The following is a 13,623-nucleotide window of genomic DNA, read 5'->3' on the forward strand; positions in this document are numbered from 1 at the left end:
GGAATCCGCGCAAATCACCCGGGGCGGATTCTGCAGCTAAACACCGTGATCGCTATAGATTTTGGCATTTAAGGGGTTAATGAGACGCAGCTGTGGGATTGCAGCTGCCTGTTATTATCCTCGGCTCCTGGGACATTGATATGTGTGGGACCGCTCTAACTTCAGCGGTCCCGCACACATCAAATTCCTCTGACAGTCAGGAATATACATATACGCTCCTGCTGCACGGGGTATGTGCAGCAGCAACATATATGTATGTATTGCTGATGTGAAGGGGTTAAATAAGTTTTATTTATTTAGTCTCAAATTAAATTCATGAAGTTTCCCATGAAGTTATGAGTCTTCTTTTGAGGTAACCCAGTAAGTTTACAAGCCCAGCAATACAATCAGCATCTTCCTTGTGGTCACCTGACCTTGGACTCTTAACATCTCATGCATTTTTGGTAATTAATGAAAAGTTTTCTTGTGCATTGAGCTAAAAGCCAATTAGTGCAATGTTGTAACTCTCCAGAGAAAATGTCTCCACATAACTAAGGCTGTCGTCAGAAGAAATGATATTCTCTTGCAATCCAATTATTCCTTTGAAATGATTTTTCAATGTAATTGATTACGCTTAAAATTTCTTATTGCGTTGTAGTAATTAAATGAAAATCCAGTAAAAAATAAATAAAAATGAGTGCAATGCAATCGGGATAGGAGATGAGTTTACTATGGAGACTCCTTTAGGTACATGCAATTAGATTCATTTTGTTTCTTACAATATTAAACATGACTTCTATTGTATTCCTGCATCTTGTTACAGTAAAATGTTGGACACACAAATTCCTAAAACTCACAAACTAGTTTTAGATGGATTTGATACATCAATAATTTGTACTTGTTCTCAGAAATCCCATAGACATTTCTTTATTACCCATAGAGCCCATAATAACAAAAACGAAAGATCCCTATTGCCGTGGCCATGTCAAAGTGAATTGTATACCTGGTGTAATCCCGATTCTTGTGCATAGAAGTTTCATGCCAGGCTTGCATCCAATATATCACTATGTGCTCAGATAGCATCAATCATAATTGTAGTACAGAAGTCTACACTGATGTATTAGAGCCCAAAGGCTAAATATGTGTTCATCAATATACTTTGTTTTCAGCATGATCATTCAAAAGACTGAGGATACCCTCAGGAGTCTGCAAATTGGAAAAACTGATTCTCCCTCTACCCCCAGGTTATGCAATGTTGGCAATCACATACGCCTTCCCATCTCCACTGAACTTCACATAGATGCCAGGCCATGTAGAATGTGAAAAAGGGAGTAGATAAGAAACAATTGGAATGATTATCCCATACATATGACCAGTTTAAAGCCAAGGCTACCTTTGTGACTTCATCATGATGATCCGATTCCCATTATTAATTCTATAAAGCACCTTAGCTGTCATTCTCATATACCACAGTATCTTCGGATGTCATTTCTCAGCTATAGAGATGAGCAAATCTCTAGCACCCCTGGGTTAATCCGAACCTGAACTCTCTGCATTTGATTACGGGTGGCTGAAGAAGATGGATGCAGTCCTAGTGAGTCCTGGAAAGCATGGATACAGTCTAGGGCTATTTTCATGTTTTCCAGGAAGTCTTCAGGCTAAATCCAACTTTTTCAGTCACCGGTAATTAAATGCAGAAAGTTTGGGTTCGGACAAATCAGGTTCAATCATCTCTAGTCAGCTACAATTCAAAACAGAAAATAAAGGATGGGTATGAAAAAGCAATATGACTTGTAGCCAGCGGATCTCATTATTTGCTATTGGGGGTTCTAGTCAAAGTTTGAGTGGATAAATCCTTTAAGATATTTTGATATCGTACTGTAGCAATGATACTTTTAAGTACAAGTGCTATAAAGGTCCTATGGTAGGAGTTCAGGGTCTCCAGCAGACAAAAAAAAATTGTTATTTGAAGTGTGTTAGTTAGTGGAAGGAAAGTGCAGCAAAGCCCTGCTGCACACTGATACCATTCAGTCTAGTGGCACAGCGTCCGTTTTATCAGCAGAGCTTTCACGTTGTCAGATAAGCTTGCAAGATTTGCAAATTTAGTTTAAAATACAAGGATGAAAAGCAAATTATCAACATTTTACATAACTTGCTATAAACGCCGCCTTTGTCATGGGCGAATCTGGTTTCCATACATAGCAGGCATAGAACACAGAATGATAGCAGGGTGATTGTGAATGAGTCATGCAGCAATTACTAGTTTATCTTGTTGCTGGAAAAACACATATGCCTTATTATTATATTATCTAAGTGTACAGTTTTTGGGCAGCGGTTTGTAGCCTTTGGCATTTCAGCTGCTGGCAGGAATGATCACTTCTACTCGGAGTTAGCCAGCTTATATTGCGAGGATTATTGTTCTGCTGCACTCCTCTGTTACCAAATACACTGGTATTATTTATACAGACATCACAGTATTGCATTATATAAGGCTATTTTGGGCTATTACTTCTGTTATATTTAATTTAAATGGCTAATCTGGTTTCAGCACATAAATGTTATTCTTGGTATATTATAAAGTAATATAATTTTCCAATGTATTTTTTGTATCAATTCCTCATGGTTTTTAAGACCTCAGTTTTAAGTCCTTCAGTAGGACCCTTCATTGTTTCCTACAAGGGGATAAAACTTCGCTTAGAAACATAGAAGATTGCAGATTATGTCCCCGCTTTCCCTTCTTTTCTCCAGACTGTACAGATTTAGATCCTTAAGTCTTTCCTGATATGTTTTATGCTTAACACCTTCCACAATTTTTGTAGCCTGTCTATAGACCTATTTAATCTATTTAATCAATATCTTTATGTAGGTAGAGCTCTATACAGCGGGATCACAATCTTCCTCTTCCTACTGGTTATACCTCTAGCTATACAGCCCAGCATGTGATTTGCTTTCCCCACCGCCTGGTGGCACTAGTGACCTATTTAAAGCTGTCAGAAATCACTACCCCTAAATCCTTCTTTTCTGAAGTCTTTACCAACACAGAACTGCTGATATGGTACTCATATAAAGTATTCATTATCTCCAAGTGCATTATTTTACATTTGGAAACATTGAACTGCAGTTTCCATTGTTTGGACCACTTATCTAGTAAAGCTAAATCATTTTCCATAATACTGACACCTCCAGGAATATCAACCCTATTGCACACTTTTGTGTCGTCAGCAAACAGACAAACTTTACCTACCAAACCTTCTCCTATGTCACTTACAAACATATTAAAAATAATAGGACACAGAACAGACCCTTGTGGCACACCCCTATAACCAGTCTCTCCTTAGAATATGCACCATTAACAACAACCCTCTGATATCTATCCTTCAGCCAACCACAGATCCACTGAACTATCCAGGGGTTAAGTACAATTTTCTCTAATTTCTCTATCAGCTCTTTATGGGGAACTGTATCAAAGGCTTTGCTGAAGTCCAGATAAGCGATATCCACAGCACCACCTTCACCTAGCACTTATGTGACATAATGAGATTAGTCTGACCTGCCTTCAGTAAAGCCATGCTAGTTTAAATCCATCAAATTGTGGATTTTTGGGTGATCCATTATCTTCTATAATTTTTACTACTACAGATGTTAAGCTAACTGGCCTGTAGTTACTGGTCTCTTCTTGTGGATGGGTATAACATTGGCCCTTCTTTATTCATCAGGAACATCTCCTGTTAGAGGGATTGGTTGTACAGATATGTCAGGGGGGCAGCAATCACTTATCAGAGTTCTTCAAAAACCCTGGGGTGGACTCTATGCTGGGGTCGACACCATCTGTCTTATGACACTCAGACACTCAGGTGACTGAAGTTACAGTACAGAGATGAGAGAGATGTATTGTATTGAGTCCAGCACCTAGTACATTGTTTAATTAAATTATATTTCTATAAGAGTTATAATATATTTCTGTTCTATTCTGGAGCTACAGTGGTTATATAGCAATCCCACATCTGAGTAAAGCAATTGAAAAGCAAAATAGCTGCAACCAAGACTGGACTGGCCTCTCATAGGGCTAAATGCACCACCAATGAGCCCAGGTTTTTACATAAAAAAAAAATCCCCAAAATGTAAACAAGAGCAACCCTATTTAAATCTTATTCACTGCAATAGACAATTCTCACAACGTAAAGGGGTTGGCCACTTTATAGTAAAATTGCTCAGTGTACAGTATTAGCAAGTGTACTCAATGCTCTTACTGACAGCAGCTCCCTGGGCCCCATAGATCTAAAATCACCCCCATGGTCATATGCTCCTCCCTGTTGGCCATCTTATGGAGACACTCACTGCAGGGCAGCCCAGCCTGGAGGAGGGGAGTCCGGTTTTAGCTCTATGAGGTACACAGGGAGCCGATGTCAGTAAGTGCAGGGAGTACACTGACTTAAACTGTACACTGAGCAACTTTGGCCAACCCCTTTAATTCACAAATAACTTAACATGTGACCTGTGTTCAGTAGATTGCGGCTTATGATGCAGGGAATCCATCATGTTAAAAATGGACTACAATCTATAGGCAGATATCACCCGAGCTATAGGGTCGGTGATCAGCCGACAAATGAAAAAAACATTCTCTTGTGAGTTGATCGCTTAATTTTATGTAAAAAAAAATAAAATCTGGTGGTGTATTTAAAAAAAGGGCCACACTAATAGTCTAGAAAGGCTAGATGTGACCCCCCCCCCCCCCCCCAGTGAGGTAGAAGCTGCAATAACAGAGGAAACAGGCCTGACAGGGTTAAGAGGGAAAGGGGGAGGCAGGGATGGAGGTGTTAAATAGGGCCTGCGCTCTCCTCATGTAACACTTGTGAGGAGAGCTGCTAGTAGAGCTGAGTCCCGCCCACCCTCCCTAAGGTTAGCGTTTCTAGTGGTGTATTTTGTCATGGCAGCTTTGGAGGGATTGGGGGCCTTGAGGTTGGTCTCTAAACTGTAAAGGGGGTACATTGAAAGTAATCCCCTGATGTACTTAGATCATCCGGTGGAAGTTTGGGCTCCTGGCAGTGTGGTGTCATGGGGAATGGTATACCAGTTAGTTAATTAGCCATCTGCCGGTCATTTAAGAGCGGGCGGCTGGGGTGCAAGCAAATCGGGTGGGGCAGATGGTTTCTGAATGTTGGAGCCTAAATAACCCTTCCTGGTTTGGGTTTTCGGAAGTTTATGGGATGGTATTGTTTGTATGTATAATTGTATATATATTTTGTATGCTAATTTGTATTTATATACTATTGATATTATTGTATGTTAATTCAGTGTTTTATGTTAATAAATTGGCTGCTGAGGCCACTTTTTTTGAAACAGGTCTCTGTGTGTCATTCAGGGGTGACCCGGTGGGTGGCGGGTTAAGTTGGAAGTTAAAGGTAGGAGGGATGGTCAGGGTCTGTTATACCTGCGTCAACTGATTGTTCATCCAGCCCTGGCTGTATAGTAGGCTCTGTAAACCAATGCTGATCTACAATATCATCACTTATTTACAGTAGGCCATCTAATATGCCCTTTCGTTTCAGTGTAATTGAAAATTCACAAACCGACAAACAATGAGAGTTATTATACTATACTTATATCATTTGTATCTAGGTTTAGTGTTCCTTTATGGACAATATGGTGCAAATGCATAGTGACTGCTATCTCTGTTAAAGTTTCCACAAATAAATCATCATAGGGGGCATATAACTCTTAGGAGGCAGATTGTGCTTATGTGATCTAGAATAGGAAAGGTCTTCAGATTACCCGAGCTTATTACCAACTTTTCCAACATGTTTCAGTGTTCCCAGGAACTACCTGTAGGATATCAAGCTGGGTAATGTTTCATAATATTCTTAACCAACTGCTCCACAGGTTCATAATGGACAACTGAAAATCCTATACTTTATAGCAATGTGCTGTTAAATAGGATTACCTAAGTGTTTCAGCCTATTTGGAGCCCAATAAATCTTATTATTGTGCCATTATGTAACAGCTATAGAGGTAAATGCACTTTATGAATGAGTAATGTTGAACAAAATTGAGGGCAACAGTTAATAAATACAATTTCTACCCATATAACAGACTACTCTTCTTGACACTTTAGCTAGATGACCAAATAACTCCATAACACAGTTACGGAACGTTCAAATATATATTTTGACATGTTTGCTGAAGTAGCTTGGAAAGTGTTGCTGTGGTCTGCATGAAGAACGCTCTAGGAGTCAATGTTCTCGGTCAAACTGTGCACCATAACTGTTTATCTGCACCATACGTGAGCTGCGTCTACAATGAAAGGGTCAGTAGATCTGGGCCAGCACGACAGAAAATAACTCTCCCATGAATAGAAATATGACATATCTGTCATATCCCCATGCCTTCTTTATTTATGACTTTTCCTACTACTTTTATTCTGATATATTGAACCTTTTGCTTTGTGGATACTGGAATGACAATGATGTCAATGTTTGCCACAAATAACTGGTAATTACATGCTACATGTTTGCAGATGAAAATTCTTCTGTTATTGGTGGGCACATAACCAAGAGTTTGTAGCTACTAGTTTACAAGGCATATGTTATCAGAAGCCAGTTGCTTTTATACTGGCCTGGCAGCATTAACCGCCTCACTCTCAGACAGACGGCAGACAGACAGCACATCTAACTTCTATTTCTAAAAAAGATGTGCAGCTGTCTGCTGGAGCACCTCTGGCCGCCTTCCTCTTGAAGTGGTAAGTTCCTCTCCTCCACTCTCCTGCGGGGCTCTGTAGCATGACGTCACCCGGAATGCAAGTCCAGCCAATCAGTTGTCTGGGTGACGTCAAGCCTTGGCTGGCGCTCTGTTAAGAACTCTGCGGGGACTGGGGGATGCAGTTGTGCGTGTGTGTGGGAGGAAAGGGGTCAATAGTTAGGCCTTTGTTGGGTCAGTGCGGCCTATATTTGCCAAGCTTTGGTGTCATCATAGTCTTAAAGGGCATCTGTGAGCAGATCTGAGTTGTGATCTCTACTGACAGCTTTATAAAGGGGTAATAAAAGAGGGTGGAAAGATATCTCAGGTCTTAAAGTGACTCTGTACCCACAATCTACCCCCCCAAAAAAAAGAATAAAAAAAAATCCTGCTTTTAATCCAAGATCTGTCTTGTCCGTTCGGCAGGTTATACAGTTATTGTCCTAAAAAAGCTACTTTTAAATTTGCAGCCCTGTGTCAAATTGGCGTGGCCTAGAGTACCCATGCCCTAGGATTGCGACATCCCTCTGCCCCTTCTCCCCACCCTCCTCATCATTAGGAATGACCCTTGAACAATTTCTCCTATTCATCACTTGTCTGAACAGGGCATATGTGCTGGATTGTTAAGGCACCTGTGCAGGGTTCAGACAGGTGAGGATTAGGAGAAATCCTGCCAGTGGCATTCCTAATAAGGAGGAGGGTGGGGAGGAGGGACAGAGGGGCGTCACAATCCTAGGGCACAGAGACTCTAGGCCATGCCAATTTGACACAGGGCTGCAAGTTAAAAGTTGTTGTGTAGGACAATTACTGCATCACCTGCCGAACGGACCCCAAGACAGATATTGGATTAAAAGCAGCTATCTGTTTGGGGGGGGACAGATTGTGGGTACAGAGTCACTTTAACTATTCAAACTGCATGACAAGTAAAAATGTTCTTTAGTCTTTGGCCACCATTATGAGTGATTGAGTGAGTGAGTACAAGTAGGCTGTTCTACTTAGATGCATCCTTTTTCTATTGAGGGGTTCCCTGTTTCCTCCTTTCAACTATAATTGGCAGCTCCAGTGCTCTTCTGATTGTATGCTAAAACTGTCAATCATAGCTAAGAGGAGGGACCAGGGAAGCCCAATGCTGGGACCTCTGTGCACCTAAAAAGAAGAGCATTGCCTTCTGGACACTTGCTGTAGGGACGGCTAGGACTTCAACAAAGTTTTCTAAATGACATAACTGAGTTTCCAGGTTTCATTCTACTCTCTTTTACACCTGTGTTTAGGCCTGTGAGTAAATATGATGTCTCAAAAGTGATGACAAACGTTCTTTAAAGTAGTATCTGTACAACCTGCTATTAAATATGCTGGGAGTAGTAGTTTCCTAATAGCTGGAGAGCCACATATTGGAGGTCACGAGTTTAGACCAATAAAGCTTGCCTACTTTTTGCATTGGGGCATTGTCTAACCTGTATTTTTTAGCTAGACATCCCCATATATCACAGTAAGGTTAAACACCGTGTTCTGTTTATTCAGCCTTTTAGTAAAAGTTACGTTTGTTATCCCTGTATTATAAACTATGGATATTTTAGTCTGGGTGACTCACGTAAGTCACGCTTTTATAGAAATGAGTAAAGCCCCAGGAATGTTACCGTTGGTATATCTAAATTTTACAATTTTACAAGGACCAAGCCTCTATTTAAACATTAGCTTATAAAAAACGGCTTGTTCATACTGCCATAGGACGCAGTTCACTTAAATCTATCACAGATGTGGTTTGTTTGAAGGCCAAACAGACAGCTTCATGGCAGTAACCACTAGGTGGCACACAGTAACCATATTTATTCCAGCCTACCCTTACAAACCTACCATTCATATGGTAAATAAAGAGCTGCATTATTAATTTATGCCATTGCATCCACTCTACACCTAATATTTGTTTAGCCAGCTGTTTCCTCCAATCCTCCTTTAACGCCACCGATTGAAGCCTTAAGTACATTTAGCCTTTTTTTCATCCCAAAGAACATTTTGTTGCCTACAAATTACAAGCTACCTTTTCAATGCGGCTGTACGTTACAGTAACAAACTGTGGAGCCGGAATGTCTAATAATTTCTGCGGGATAACAGAACTTCACTGTAATCTATACATGGCCTTTCATTTTACATAGCAGTTATGCGTAAGCTTGACCCAATACCATAAAGGAGACATTTCCAGTCTGTCTGAAATCCTTTAAACGTATGATATACGGTGTATATATCATCACCTCTAATCAACAATATACACTAACTAGAAGCTACGTGACTTTTATAAATCTCGCCAAAAGCAAACACGTGTCAAACAGTGGATTCGGATGGACATGTTATGTGATTGAAAGCGTAATGGAGTACGATTTACTGCAAATGAAAAGGATCTATCACTAATATGATTACAGGCAATGGGCTCAGCGCGCTATTTGTTATGGCCAATATAGGAGCCATGCATAACAATTGTTTGCTGGTCATCATCAGACTTCCATTCAGCCCACTGTAAATTATAGCTGACTATACTTCTAGGACAATGAATTACTGTACATGGTAAGTTGGTTAAGAAGTTCGGTATAGTGTTCGATTCTGAAAAGTCTGAACTATGGCAAGTACTTTAGGGCAATAAACTACTATAGTGGTTAAGGGAATTTTATATCTTTTTAGATGGTTGGTTCCCTGGATACTAGATGGAAGGGAATGGTTATTGTAGGGGAGATGCTGGCTGTGTGATTACAGATATGGTCGCCAGTGCTCCCCAGAGCCAAGGGCCACATAATGCAACTCAATGCAATGCAAACTTCCCACTAGACTGAGTCTATCAGCTCAGCACTGGCGTCCAGGGAGGAGGGGGCTGAACCTAACCAAAAAAACATAGACCTAACAAACTTAGCTCAGACCAGGAAGCGGCCTGGGGACCGAGAACTGGAGGAGCTGACAGTGGACCCCAGCACTGGAATCGAGTAGGTAGGTGCATCTTGCAGCCTTATACAGTACAGGATGGGAGATGGTGGTGCACTGACTGTACTACTACTGTACTGTATATGCACTCCAGCAGTCTTATACAGTACTGTACTGTATGTGAAACCTCTCCAGTGCTAAACTCAGGTACAACCCACAATCCACACTTGCAAAAAGATACCGAACACAGTTTGAATTCTAAACGTTACTTCCAGGTAAATTTTTGTTCAAATACTGTGGTATAACTAACTATACTTCAAGTTTGGGCGCCCGAAAAGTGGTTGAGAACTGAGCAAGAGTTTGAGAACCAAAGCAAACTTTCCTTTTTAGTTCTGAGTAGTTTGAGAACTGAGCAGTTTGAGAATCGAGGTTCCACTTTATATGCTCCTAGCGGTGGGGGTCTTCTTTATTATAACATGGTCGTAAGTGAGTATTTAAACTCCTAGCAGCTTCCAGTCAGCAGAATACAGACTGTTCCCCCAAATCCTATTCACAAACACAGCTGCCTCCTAGCCTACTCGTGGATTAACAAGGTAACAAGTAGTAGATTGCAATTATTTTAGTGAGATCTGGAAAGGGTCTAAGTACATAACAAATGATGAAAATGAGTACAATAAATATGAAGGAAATAAGTGACAGACTGGTAAGGAGAGTAAGAGAGCCCCGCCCACGAGGAACTAGCATCTACATAGGAAAGGGCAAGCAGAGAATAGGTGAGGGTAAAAGCTGCTCATATGGTAATGTAGAGGCAGCAGGGTTATTGTAGGTTGTAGGCTTCACTCAAGATACACTTTACTAATGCTTTTATCACTTTAAAGGAGAAGTCCGGCTGTTTTTAAAATTTTGCAGCTGGCAATTTGATAACAAGTACAAACTTACCTCTCCATATGCCTGCGGTGAGTGACGGAAGCAGCCTCGGGACCCTCGCTAGGCTCCAGGATTTCCATCGCTGACATGTCATGACCCAGCTGATGGACTGGCCTCTTAGCCAGTCAGTGACTGGGATGGGATGCCATTTAACAGCCAGGACAGGCATTTCCCTCCAAGTCATGATGTCATCACAGCTCAGGGGAAAATGCCTTCTGAAGGGGGTCCCGAGGTAAGCTTGTACTTGTGATTAAATTCCCCCCTGCCCTGACGGCTGCCGGATTAAAACTGCCGGGCTTCTCCTTTAAGTATTTAAAAAGCTTCAAACCTCTATAACCATCAAGGAAATACTAGTATAAAGTCTCCACCACTGCACAGAGAAACAGATGGTAATGAAAGTTCTACTCAAATAATTTTAGAATCAAAAATCTCATTGAACATGTTGTTTCAGCAAGACAGCATTCTCAACAACAACAGGGAACAATGTGTTTTTTGGACAATTTGACAGATCATAAAATGTGCATTACAGTGTATTGTTTTACAACACGCTTCATCCTCGAGATTAAGTGCAATATGGTTTCAATTACCTGTAAATTTTACGATATAAGAAGATAAATACTGGCGTTTTATGTCACGTCGGATCAATAGTCTTGTACGCTGGCTGAGGCATTATTGCATTTGTTTTCAAAGTTCTACTTTCCAGTGCCAAGATTACACTCTGAGGTTTGTTTGACTCTATGACATCATATTGGAACATGTACAGACACAGTTTTCCACTAAAAATTCCCATATGTATTGGCCCCTCTGTGTATTATTCTAGCGACAGGAATGCTCATTTGTCCTATCAAAACCGACTCTGAGACGTCTCCCATTCACAGAGTGTATCCTGTCCTAGCACGGCAAACAGTGGTGAGTCTGATCTACAGTATGAGCAATTATTTACTGAGGAAATACAATGCTGGAGGGTTGTACACAGCCATGTGTTAGGCTCATAAATATTTGATTCTATCATTTTAGATTGCGTTTCACATTCCTCTTATATCCAGGGATGGCAAAATGTATTTTTATTACTCAATTTCCTTTTTCAAACTGACCTATTCTATTAAATATACTAGGCCTGTAGGTATAAAGGTTATAAAGTAAACTTATTTGAGATGAGAATTCCACCGAGTGAGCCACAACATGACTTAATGAATTCTCCTGCAGCTTAGCATTACACCTTTGTGTCATTTTCATTGGGCCTAAATAGAAGAGTCCAAAAATTATACACAGTATGTCAAAGGGGTTACCCAGGCTTAGAAAAAAAAGAAACAGTGCCTCTCCTGTCCTCAGGTTGTGTGTGGTATTGCAGCTCAGTTCCATTGAAGTGGAGCTGAATTGTAATACCACACACAACCTGAGAACAGAGGTGGCGCTGTTTTTGCAAGAAAGTAGCTGTGTCCTGGTTAGCCCCTTTAGGTTTATACTCATATTCAATATTAAAATTGTAGAAACAATTTGCCAGTCTCCAGTAATGGGTAATTACAACAAATTGCAATGTATGAATTAAGAAGATGGCACATGGATTAACTCCTTTTTTAATGTATATCTTTACAATACACATGAGTATCTCTTTGGAGGTAGCAGAGCTGAGTTTGTGGGATGTAGCAGATGTATTCAGCAATGTGGAGTTTTGCAGGGAAATGCAAGCAATCTGCTTTATGTCATAGATGTCACAAGCAATATATGTAAATGTCACATGCATAAGTATATGTGTATGAGTATAGGCACAAAATGTAACCAAGTTTAATCCAAATGTTAAGCTGTCACGTCGTATCTGGTTTGAGTTAGGACTGCACTTTTATATGCGGAGTTATGTTTCCTCAATAGATTATTAAATGAGCGTGTAACTTAGCCCCAAGGATTACACAGCATCTGATTATAGTCTTCAACCTGCAGCTCTCCACCTGTTGCAGAACTACAACTCCCAACATCTCCTTCTGGGAGTTGTAGCGTCACACCAGCTGGGGAGCCACAAATGTGAGAACACTGCACTGGAATATACTGTCATTTTACATGAAGCACCAGATCCTGTCATCTTAACCAGCTACTGACCTGTAGCTAACTTTCCTAAAGTGAGTAATAATCACACAAACAAGTACGACTGATATTAGAGTACAGGTATATGTACGATTCCACAGGACCTAATGGTATATCATAAATACATACTATCTGTACTATAAACCTACTGCCTTATTCTACTATGCAGAAACAGTTCAATTACAAACTCCCCTCTGCTACATGTGTACTCAGTATTGTCAGACTGTCACCTGTGCAACAAGTAAAAACCTACATGCAGAGGGAAAGTATTAATAGCCAGTATCCATGACCAGAGACATATAATACGGCTGCACATATCCAGTACACCTGACATGACACCAAGGCTGCAGGTAAAGTGACATCCCCTAGAATAGAAACTATCAGACCTTTTGCGTAACATTCAATATTTTTAAGAAGTAAAAGAAAAAAAATCAATTTGTAAAACTTTTTTTTAAAGTTGTGTAACACTAGTTGCTGTATATAGGTTATTGAAGGGCTCACCTTGTAAACTTTGCTTCTGAGTCCTGACTGTTGCTTTGTGGCTCTGTGGATGGCAGAGGTCCTGATCCTGGGCACCAGAGCCAGCTTCTCATCCAGCAGAAAGGGAAAGTAATACGTCATAAGAAAGTACGCCTCCAAGATGGGTTAATTACAGCCCAGCATTCAGCCAGTGCTGCTCTCCCAGCCTTAGTGTATGGTGCTGAAGACAGCAGCAACAACAGGGTGGCTTGTGTATCCAACACACCCACCTACTCCACCACCTCCAGCCCAAACTTACAGAGCTCCTTTATGCACCTCTGTGTGATCCCACTCATATGGGATATGTCAGATCACCCATACACCCAAGAGCTTGCAACCCAGTAAATGTTCTTATTGTAGACTTATTTCCAGAACAGTCAGTCCCCAGTACTGTATACTGTACAGTATATATAGTGTGCTCAGGGTTAGGGTGACACAGTCGTGGGTGGGGTTGGGAATACATATACACCACTTGCCAAA

The 13,623-nt window shown here is 40.7% G+C and overlaps 1 protein-coding gene across 1 annotated transcript in view; it reads right to left on the bottom strand.

The window, feature by feature from the left end:
- The window catches only part of HAPLN1 (hyaluronan and proteoglycan link protein 1), a 95,757-nt gene extending 82,453 nt beyond the window's left edge, over positions 1-13,304 (bottom strand). Inside the window, exon 1 of the mRNA XM_069962879.1 lies at positions 13,126-13,304. The gene's annotated coding sequence lies outside the window, so the exon portion shown is untranslated. The remainder of the gene's footprint in view (positions 1-13,125) is intronic.
- Positions 13,305-13,623: the final 319 nt, after the last annotated feature.

Source organism: Dendropsophus ebraccatus, chromosome 3, assembly GCF_027789765.1.
Source record: "Dendropsophus ebraccatus isolate aDenEbr1 chromosome 3, aDenEbr1.pat, whole genome shotgun sequence".
Taxonomy (NCBI): Eukaryota; Metazoa; Chordata; class Amphibia; order Anura; family Hylidae; genus Dendropsophus; species Dendropsophus ebraccatus.